Genomic DNA, 12720 nt, shown 5'->3' with positions numbered 1-12720 from the left:
TATGCTACGAAATACTATTAACTACTCTTAATATTCTGTATGATTAACTTGTTCCATTTGACTATTTTGAAGGAAATGGCACCGACTACTCGACACACCGTGAATATGAATGAAGAGGAATTCCGTACTTTTCTAGCTTCAAACATAGCCGCAGTACAGGCTGCGCTACATACCAACAATAACCTTGGATCTAGCAGTACAGGAAATCGTGTAGGATGCACCTACAAAGAATTCACTGCCTGCAAACCTTTGGAATTTGATGGAACCGAAGGACCGATCGGATTGAAACGGTGGACCGAGAAGGTCGAATTAGTGTTTGCCATAAGTAAGTGTACTGAAGAGGACAAAGTAAAGTACGCTACGCATACCTTCACAGGTTCTGCATTAACATGGTGGAATACCTATCTAGAGCAAGTGGGACAAGATGATGCGTACGCACTACCGTGGTCAGCATTCAAGCACTTGATGAACGAGAAGTACCGTCCCAGAACCGAGGTCAATAAGCTCAAGACAGAACTTAGAGGGTTACGAACCCAAGGATTTGATATTACCACGTACGAAAGACGATTCACATAATTGTGCCTATTGTGTCCGGGAGTGTTCGAAGATGAGGAAGAGAAGATCGACGCGTTTGTGAAAGGATTACCGGAAAGAATCCAAGAAGATATAAGTTTACATGAGCCCGCCTCCATAAAACAGGCATGTAGAATGGCTCACAAACTAGTGAACCAGATTGAGGAAAGAATTAAAGAACAGACGGCTGAAGAGGCCAATGTGAAGCAAGTCAAAAGAAAGTGGGAGGAAAACGGTGATAAGAATCACCAATACAACAACAACAGCAATTACAATAATAATCGCAACGATTATCCCAACAATCGCAACATCAATCGCAACTACAACAAATGGCCCAACAACAACAACAACAACAACAACAACAACAACAACAACAATAACAACAGCAACTACAATAATCATCCCAACAACAATAACAACCGCAACAACAACAACAATCAGAAGCAGCTATGCCAAAGGTGTGAAAAGTATCACTCGGGGTTCTGCACCAAATTTTGCAACAAGTGTAAAAGAAATGGTCATAGCGCGGCGAAGTGTGAGGTCTACAGACCAGGGGTTAACAGAACGAAAGGAACAAATGGTGTCAGAACGAGTAATGGCGGAGCAAGTAGTGTCAGAGCAAGTTATGCCAATGTAGTTTGTTATAAATGTGGAAAACCGGGCCACATTATTAGAAATTGCCCGAACCAGGAGAACACGAATGGACAAGGCCGCGGAAGAGTTTTCAATATTAATGCGGCAGAGGCACAGGAAGACTCGGAGCTTGTTACGGGTACGTTTCTTATTGACAATAAATCTGCTTACGTTTTATTTGATTCGGGTGCGGATAGAAGCTATATGAGTAGAGATTTTTGTGCTAAATTAAGTTGTCCATTGACGCCGTTGGATAGTAAATTTTTACTCGAATTAGCAAACGGTAAATTAATTTCAGCAGATAATATATGCCGGAATCGAGAAATTAAACTGGGTAGCGAAATATTTAAGATTGATTTGATACCAGTAGAGTTAGGGAGTTTTGATGTGATAATCGGTATGGAATGGTTGAAAGAAGTGAAAGCATAGATCGTTTGTTACAAAAATGCAATTCGCATTATACGAGAAAAAGGAAAACCCTTAATGGTGTACGGAGAAAAGGGCAACACGAAGCTACATCTTATTAGTAATTTGAAGGCACAAAAACTAATAAGAAAAGGTTGCTATGCTGTTCTAGCACACGTCGAGAAAGTACAAACTGAAGAAAAGAGCATCAATGATGTTCCCGTCGCAAAAGAATTTCCCGATGTATTTTCGAAAGAATTACCGGGATTACCCCCACATCGATCCGTTGAATTTCAAATAGATCTTGTACCAGGAGCTGCACCAATAGCTCGTGCTCCTTACAAACTCACACCCAGCGAAATGAAAGAACTGCAAAGCCAATTACAAGAACTTTTAGAGCGTGGTTTCATTCGACCAAGCACATCACCGTGGGGAGCTCCTGTTTTGTTTGTCAAGAAGAAAGATGGTACATTCAGGTTGTGTATCGACTACCGAGAGTTGAACAAACTTACCATCAAGAACTGCTGCCCACTACCGAGAATCGACGACTTATTTGATCAACTACAAGGCTCGTCTGTTTATTCAAAGATTGACTTACGTTCCGGGTATCATCAAATGCGGGTGAAAGAAGATGATATTCCAAAGACTGCTTTCAGAACACGTTACGGTCATTACGAGTTTATGGTCATGCCGTTTGGTTTAACTAATGCACCAGCTGTGTTCATGGACCTTATGAACCGAGTGTGTGGACTATACCTTGACAAGTTTGTCATTGTTTTCATTGATGACATACTTATTTACTCAAAGAATGACCAAGAACACGGTGAACATTTGAGAAAGGTGTTAGAAGTATTAAGGAAGGAAGAATTGTACGCTTAATTTTCAAAGTGTGCATTTTGGTTGGAAGAAGTTCAATTCCTCGGTCACATAGTAAACAAAGAAGGTATTAAGGTGGATCCGGCAAAGATAGAAACTGTTGAAAAGTGGGAAACCCCGAAAACTCCGAAACACATACACCAGTTTTTAGGACTAGCTGGTTACTACAGAAGGTTCATCCAAGACTTTTCCAGAATAGCAAAACCCTTGACTGCATTAACGCATAAAGGGCAGAAATTTGAATGGAAGGATGAACAAGAAAAAGCGTTTCAGTTATTGAAGAAAAAGCTAACTACGGCACCTATATTGTCATTGCCTGAAGGGAATGATGATTTTGTGATTTATTGCGACGCATCAAAGCAAGGTCTCGGTTGTGTATTAATGCAACGAACGAAGGTGATTGCTTATGCGTCTAGAGAATTGAAGATTCACGAACAAAATTATACGACGCATGATTTGGAATTAGGTGCGGTTGTTTTTACATTAAAGACTTGGAGGCACTACTTATATGGGGTCAAAAGTATTATATATACCGACCACAAAAGTCTTCAACACATATTTAATCAAAAATAACTGAATATGAGGCAGCGTAGGTGGATTGAATTGTTGAATGATTACGACTTTGAGATTCGTTACCACCCGGGGAAGGCAAATGTGGTAGCCGACGCCTTGAGCAGGAAGGACAGAGAACCCATTAAAGTAAAATCTATGAATATAATGATTCACAATAACCTTACTACTCAAATAAAGGAGGCGCAACAAGGAGTTTTTAAAGAGGGAAATTTAAAGGATGAAATATCCAAAGGATCGGAGAAGCATCTTAATATTCGGGAAGACGGAACCCGGTATAGGGCTGAAAGGATTTGGGTACCAAAATTTGGAGATATGAGAGAAATGGTACTTAGAGAAGCTCATAAAACCAGATACTCAATACATCCTGGAACGGGGAAGATGTACAAGGATCTCAAGAAACATTTTTGGTGGTCGGGTATGAAAGCCGATGTTGCTAAATACGTAGGAGAATGTTTGACGTGTTGTAAGGTCAAAGCTGAGCATCAGAAACTATCAAGTCTACTTCAACAACCCGAAATCCCGAAATAGAAATGGGAAAACATTACCATGGATTTCATCACTAAATTGCCAAGGACTGCAATTGGTTTTGATACTATTTGGGTAATAGTTGATCGTCTCACTAAATCAGCACACTTCCTGCCAATAAGAGAAGATGACAAGATAGATAAGTTAGCACGACTGTATTTGAAGGAAGTCGTCTCCAGACATGGAATACCAATCTCTATTATCTCTGATAGGGATGGCAGATTTATTTCAAGATTCTGGCAGACATTACAGTAAGCATTAGGAACTCGTCTAGACATGAGTACTGCCTATCATCCACAAACTGATGGGCAGAGCGAAAGGACGATACAAACGCTTGAAGACATGCTACGAGCATGTGTTATTGATTTCGGAAACAGTTGGGATCGAGACCTACCGTTAGCAGAATTTTCCTACAACAACAGTTATCACTCTAGTATTGAGATGGCGCCGTTTAAGGCACTTTATGGTAGAAAGTGCAGGTCTCCGATTTGTTGGAATGAAGTGGGGGATAGACAGATTACGGGTCCGGATATAATACAAGAAACTACCGAGAAAATCATCCAAATTCAACAAAGATTGAAAACCGCCCAGAGTTGACAAAAGAGCTACGCGGACAGTAAAAGAAAAGATATAGAGTTTGAAATTGGAGAAATGGTCATGCTTAAGGTTTCACCTTGGAAAGGCGTTGTTCGATTTGGTAAACGGGGGAAACTAAATCCAAGGTACATTGGACCATTCAAGATTATAGATCGTGTCGGACCAGTAGCTTACCAACTGGAGCTACCTCAACAACTCGCGGCTGTACATAACACTTTCCACGTCTCAAATTTGAAGAAATGTTTTGCTAAAGAAGATCTCACTATTCCGTTAGATGAAATCGAAATCAACGAAAAACTTTAATTCATCGAAGAACCCATCGAAATAATGGATCGTGAGGTTAAAAGACTTAAACAAAACAAGATGCCAATTGTTAAGGTTCGATGGAATGCTCGTAGAGGACCCGAGTTCACCTGGGAATGAGAAGATCAGATGAAGAAGAAATACCCGCACTTATTTACAGAAGATACGTCAACACCTCCAACTGCTTAAAATTTCGGGACGAAATTTATTTAACGGGTAGGTACTGTAGTGACCCGAACTTTTCCATGTTTATATATATTAAATGAAATTGATATTTACATGATTAAGTGTTTCAAACATGTTAAGCAATCAAACTTATTAAGACTTGATTAATTGGAATAGGTTTCATATAGACAAATGACCACCCAAGTTGACCGGTGATTCACGAACGTTAAAACTTGTAAAAACTATACGATGACATATATATGGTTATATATATAGTTAACATGATTTTATTATAAGTATGTATCTCATTAGGTATTTTAACAATGAGTTATATACATAAAAATGAGACTATTAAATTAAGAAACTCGAAAACGATATATATAACGATTATCGTTATAACGTCTTACTAGGTACATATGAATCATATTAAGATATTGATACGCTTGGTTAATTATGTTAAATGATAAGTAAATATATCATTAAGTGTATTAACAATGGACTACATATGTAAAAATAAGACTACTAACTTAATGATTTTGAAACGAGACATATATGTAACGATTATCGTTGTAACGACATTTAATGTATATAGATCATATTAAGAGATATTCGTACATCATAATATCATGATAATATAATAATTTAAAATCTCATTTGATATTATAAACATTGGGTTAACAACATTTAACAAGATCGTTAACCTAAAGGTTTCAAAACAACATTTACATGTAACGACTAACGATGACTTAACGACTCAGTTAAAATGTATATACATGTAGTGTTTTAATATGTATTCATACACTTTTGAAAGACTTCAAAACACTTATCAAAATACTTCTACTTAACAAAAATGCTTACAATTACATCCTCGTTCAGTTTCATCAACAAATCTACTCGTATGCACCCGTATTCGTACTCGTACAATACACAGCTTTTAGATGTATGTACTATTGGTATATACACTCCAATGATCAGCTCTTAGCAGCCCATGTGAGTCACCTAACACATGTGGGAACCATCATTTGGCAACTAGCATGAAATATCTCATAAAATTACAAAAATATGAGTAATCATTCATGACTTATTTACATGAAAACAAAATTACATATCCTTTATTTCTAATCCATACACCAACGACCAAAAACACCTACAAACACTTTCATTCTTCAATTTTCTTCATCTAATTGATCTCTCTCAAGTTCTATCTTCAAGTTCTAAGTGTTCTTCATAAATTCCAAAAGTTCTAGTTTCATAAAATCAAGAATACTTCCAAGATTGCAAGTTTACTTCCAAGTTTTCTAAATCCATTCCAATTAATCATCCAAGATCAAGAAACCTTTGTTACTTACAGTAGGTTATCTTTCTAATACAAGGTAATAATCATATTCAAACTTTAATTCAATTTCTATAACTATAACAATCTTATTTCGAGTGGAAATCTTACTTGAAATTGTTTTCGTGTCATGATTCTGCTTCAAGAACTTTCAAGCCATCCAAGGATCCTTTAAAGCTAGATCCATTTTTCTCATTTCCAGTAGGTTTATCCAAGGAACTTGAGGTAGTAATGATGTTCATAACATCATTCGATTCATACATAAAAAGCTGTCTTATTCAACGTTATAAACTTGTAATCACTAGAATATAGTTTAGTTAATTCTAAACTTGTTCGCAAATAAAGTTAATCCTTCTAGCTAGACTTTTAAAATCAACTAAACACATGTTCTATATCTATATGATATGCTAACTTAATGATTTAAAACCCGGAAACACGATAAACACCATAAAACTGGATATACGCCGTCGTAGTAAAACCGGGGGCTGTTTTGGTTGGGATAATTAAAAGCTAAGAAGAACTTTGATTTAAAAGCTATACTTCTGGAAAAATGGTTTTTCTTATGAACATGAAACTATATCCAAAAATCATGGTTAAACTCAAAGTGAAAGTATGTTTTTCAAAATGGTCATCAAGATGTCGTTCTTTCGACAGAAATGACTACCTCTTTCAAAAACGACTTGTAACTTGTATTTCCGACTATAAACTTATACTTTTTCTATTTAGATTCATAAAGTTAAGTTCAATACGAAACCGTGGCCACTGGAATCACTCAAAACGGATTAAAAACGAAGAAATGGCGAGTAAAACAAGATTGATAAAAACTACTCATTTTACCTACGTGAAAGTTAGTAATAAATCTATTCCAACCATAACCTAATCAACTTATATTGTATATTATGTAATCTTGAGATACCATAGACACGTATACAATGTTTCGACCTATCATGTCGACCCATCTATATATATATATTGCGGAACAACCATAGACACTCTATATGTGAATGTTGGAGTTAGCTATACAGGGTTGAGGTTGATTCCAAAATATATATATAGTTTGAGTTGTGATCAATACTGAGATACGTATACAGTGGGTCGTGGATTGATTCAAGATAATATTTATCGATTTATTTATGTACATCAAACTGTGGACAACTAGTTGTAGGTTACTAACGAGAACATCTGACTTAATAAACTTAAAACATCAAAATGTATTAAAAGTATTGTAAATATATTTTGAACATACTTTGATATATATATGTATATATTGTTATAGGTTCGTGAATCAACCAGTGGCCAAGTCTTACTTCCCGACGAAGTAAAAATCTGTGAAAGTGAGTTATAGTCCCACTTTTAAAATCTAATATTTTTGGGATGAGAATACATGCAGGTTTTATAAATGATTTACAAAATAGACACAAGTACGTGAAACTACATTCTATGGTTGAATTATCGAAATCGAATATGCCCCTTTTTATTAAGTCTGGTAATCTAAGAATTAGGGAACAGACACCCTAATTGACGTGAATCCTAAAGATAGATCTATTGGGCCTAACAAACCCCATCCAAAGTACCGGATGCTTTAGTACTTCAAAATTTATATCATATCCGAAGGGTGTCCCGGAATGATGGGGATATTCTTATATATGCATCTTGTTAATGTCGGTTACCAGGTGTTCACCATATGAATGATTTTTATCTCTATGTATGGGATGTGTATTGAAATATGAAATCTTGTGGTCTATTGTTACAATTTGATATATATAGGTTAAACCTATAACTCACCAATATTTTTGTTGACGTTTAAAGCATGTTTATTCTCAGGTGAATACTAAGAGCTTCCGCTGTTGCATACTAAAATAAGGACAATATTTGGAGTATATATTTGTATGATATTGTGTAAAAACTGCATTCAAGAAACTGATTTCGATGTAACATATTTGTATTGTAAACCATTATGTAATGGTCGTGTGTAAACATGATATTTTAGATTATCATTATTTGATAATCTACGTAAAGCTTTTTAAACCTTTATTTATGAAATAAAGGTTATGGTTTGTTTTAAAAATGAATGCAGTCTTTGAAAAAACATCTCATATAGAGGTCAAAACCTCGCAACGAAATTAATTAATATGCAACGTTTTTAATCAATAAGAACGGGACATTTCAACTTGTAGGACTTTGGGTCTAATCGGGAATTGTTAGTACTTTGGTTTATGTGAACTAACCTTGTTCTAATGGTTTTGTGTTGTGTTTAGCAATCATCAAGCGAGATGGGTGTGGTACTAGCAAGTTAATGCGACGTGCTAGCGTAACAATGATTAGCTACCGTTGTTACGGGTGAAAATCGTGTCAAACAAGTAATGTACGACGATTGTCGAGGAAGATGGAGTAGTGTGGTGTATATGTATATACATATGTGTTAAGTCCTTTCGTTTCGTTGTTTAAATCTTTTCTGTTTTATAGAATGAAGATGAGAAATGGACACTGAAAGGACCCGTTCATATACATTATAAACGATTCATAATAGTTGATTACATTGCGAGGTATTTGACCTCTATATGATACATTTTACAAACATTGCATTCGTTTTTAAAAGACAATCTTTCTTTACATCGAAAATTGACAGGCATGCATACCATTTCATAATATCCACTCTCCAACTATAAATTGATTTAATAATAATCTTTGATGAACTCAATGACTCGAATGCAATGTTCTTCGAAATATGCTATGAAAGACTCCAAGTAATATCTTTAAAATGAGCAAATGCACAGCGGAAGATTTCTTTAACACCTGAGAATAAACATGCTTTAAAGTGTCAACCAAAAGGTTGGTGAGTTCATTAGTTTATCATAATCATTTATTTCCATCATTTTAATAGACCACAAGAATTTCATTTTCAGTTCTCATAAATATACGTCCCATGCATAGAGACAAAAATAATCATTCATATGGTGAACACCTGGTAACCGACATTAACTAGATACATATAAGAATATCCCCTATCATTCCGGGATCCTCCTTCGAACATGATATAAATTTCGAAGTACTAAAGCATCCGGTACTTTGGATGGGGTTTGTTAGGCCCAATAGATCTATCTTTACGATTCGCATCAATTTGGGTGTCTGTTCCCTAATTCTTAGATTACCAGACTTTAATAAAAAGGGGCATATTCGATTTCGATAATTCAACCATAGAATGAAGTTTCAATTACTTGTGTCTATTTCGTCAAACATTTATAAAAGCGCATGTATTCTCAGTCCCAAAAATATAAAGGGTAAAAAGGCAAATGAAACTCACCATACTGTATTTCGTAGTAAAAATACATATAACGTCATTGAACAAGTGCAAGGTTGGCTTCGGATTCACGAACCTAAATTAATTATATATATTTATGTGTTGGTCAATATTTGTCTAACAAATTAGGTCAAGTCATAGTGTACCACAATCCTAATGCTCGAGACTAATATGCAAAAGTCAACAAAAGTAAATTTGACTCAAAATAATTTCCAAAAATCTATACATGATTAATATATAGTTTAAATATCATCGTTTTATATTTTTAAATATTTTTAAAAGATTTATTAGAGTAAATAATATAATTTATTTATTAATAAATAAAATTTTATATTAAATTTATATAATAAAATATACTTTTATATATATTAAGTAATAAAATTTATAGGGTTCATTTAATATCATAAAGATAATATGATAGGTATTATTAAAGTAAGTTATTACACGTAGTAAAATATGTTTGTATCACATATTTATTTGATAAAATAATATCTATAATGATAGTAAGTAAAAGTTGTATTATTTTGTAATAATAATTATTATTATAAAAATATCAATATTTATAATTACTAAGATGACATTATGATAAAACGATAATTCTAATTATGATAACTTTAATATTTACGATAATTTTTAATATTATCTTTAAAATAATAATTCTATTTAAAATAATAATAATAATGATATTTTATAGTAACAATGACATTTCTATTAAAATGATAATTTTTGTTAAAATGATAGTTTTACTACTAACGATACTTTTAATAATAATAGTAATGATAAAAATAATAAGAACGATAATTTTATCTAAATCAATATCTTATAATATTTTAATTTCATCATGATACTCTTACCCATTATTTCCTAATCGTTTCGTTTAATAGCTTTTAATCGTCTTTTATATCGTGTTCATAATAATGATAATAATAGTAATCAAAATAATTAGGTGTTACAAATATTTGTTTTAATTACACTAATATTAATAATGATAGTTACTATAACATTATTATCGATAATACTAATAATTATCTTAATGATAATATAGTAATAATAATAATAACAATAACAATAACCATTTTTAAATAATGATATATATATTAATAATGATAATAATAATAATAATAATACCAATAATAATAATAATAATAATAATAATAATAATAATAATAATAATAATAATAATAATAATAATAATAATAATTGGATAATAATAATAATACTAATTATAACTTTAATGATAATAACGATAGTAATAATAAAAAAAATAACAATTTTTAATGATAAATCCATTTTATTGATAAAGATAATAATAATGATAATAATAAGATAAAACTAGAAAGACGATAAAAACGACGATAATAATAATCATTTTTAATAAAAATATCGAAAATTCAATTGATTATAACTTCTAATCCGTTCATCGAAACCATTCGATATCTAAAGGAAAAGTTCTTAATTTTTCGCTAGCTTTCCAAGGACATGCATATCTTATACCTTATCTCAACCGCAAGTGTAACTAATTCAAGATTCAACCTAACCTGTCTAAGGGCAATATCAAAAGTACAAGCATGCATAATCTTAAATACTCGAGCACTAGTCAGGGATACACTATTAGTATGTAAAAGTTAAATTATGAGTACTCACGTATCAATATTGAGATTCAATATTGCAGGAAAGGTACGTAGACGCAACGGAAATGATAAACACTATATTGACCTCACGAGCATACCCATGAACCATACTCAATCACCTCCATAGCTATAACCCATAATTTCCTTAATCCTATCCCACTCGAAAAATAATTTCGAAATCACTCGGACAGCACTCCGTCGTAATATTTTATGTATACTAATAATATCTTGAAATAATACGGAGTAAATATATATATATGTAAATCGATTGAGAGAGTTTAGAGAAAAATATTTTCAAGTTTCTATGAAATAATGAAACCTATTGAATTCTATTTATAATAGATTTTTGAATTATTAAAGTGAATTATTAAAGTATAAATTATTAAAGTGAATTATTAAAGTATGAATTATTAAAGTGAATTATTAAAGTATGAATTATTAAAGTAAATTATTAAAACATGAATTATTAAAGTGAATTATTAAAGTTAAAGTAAAGTAAAAATAAAGTAAAGGTAAAGTTTAAGTATAACAAAAGTATAAAACTATGTACGTATAATATGCGTATAAATATATATAATATTAATTTAAATCGTTATATATATTTAACAAAATAAAATATAAATATCGTCATACTAGTTAAGTAATGAGTTATCAAAAGTGGTTCTAGATATTTATAAAAGTTATATACGTTTTAATAATAAAGTTCTTTTTAAACTGAAAACGTTTTTGTACGTTTGAAACTAAATAGATCAATCGAGTCTTTATGAGATTCACTCTTTCCACTATCCTTTGTCTAGTTCTCAATGATTGACAATTTGTTCTTATTTATAAATCACTTTACCATTTTTCGAATATTGTTAAAATGTAAAGATTTCTCAAATCAACGTGGGCCTTTCAACAGAGACTTGTAATCATAATTCAATATATCCGATAATTCAATTATTTGATCTTATCTTCTAATTCCATTGATAAACATTTTGAAACAGATACAATCATATAAAGTATTTAATCTAATATTTTGTTTACGTTTCAAGTTATAATATATATACACATATACATATATAATCATATTCGTTTAATGGTTCGTGAATCGTTAGAACTTGGTCAAGGTTGAATGAATGTATGAACATAGTTTAAAATTCTTGAAATTTAACTTAACAAATATTGCTTATCGTGTCGGAAACATATAAAGATTAAAGTTTAAATTTGGTTGGAAATTTCCGGGTTGTCACAGTGACACCAATGATGGAAGTACGAGTGAGGACGTTGAGTTCACGGCCAAAGATGAGGCCATCTTTAAACGTCAAAAGGCGGAGTTCCTCGAGGATGTTAAGAAAATGTTTCTAGATACGATTGACGAGCAATTAGTCAATGTAGTCAAGGAGCAAGTGAAGGCCGCTCTTCAAGAGGATAATGTGGGGAGACGGGACTTCTTCTATAAGAATTTCAAGGACTCTCAACCTCCCACCTTCGATGGTGAACGGGACCCACTTAAGAGTGCCCGTTGGATCTCCAATATGAAGGGGGCTTTTCGTACGTGTGAATGCCCTCTTGATAAAAAGACGAGATATGGTTGTAGCATGTTAAGAGGTGATGCTAAATTGTGTTGGGACGCGAAGATCCGACTTTATGGCGAAAAACAATGCATGGAGTTCACATGGGATGAATTCAAGGCAGAGTTTTTCAATGAATACCGAACTTCGGCCGATCTTACAAGGCTTAAGGATGAACTACGTTCCTTGAGGCAAGGGTCGATGGATTTGAACACTCTCAAATCCGTGTTTTTGTCCAAGACCCAATTTTTC

The sequence above is a fragment of the Rutidosis leptorrhynchoides genome, chromosome 2, assembly GCF_046630445.1.
Source record: "Rutidosis leptorrhynchoides isolate AG116_Rl617_1_P2 chromosome 2, CSIRO_AGI_Rlap_v1, whole genome shotgun sequence".
Taxonomy (NCBI): Eukaryota; Viridiplantae; Streptophyta; class Magnoliopsida; order Asterales; family Asteraceae; genus Rutidosis; species Rutidosis leptorrhynchoides.
This window is presented reverse-complemented; position numbering follows the sequence as displayed.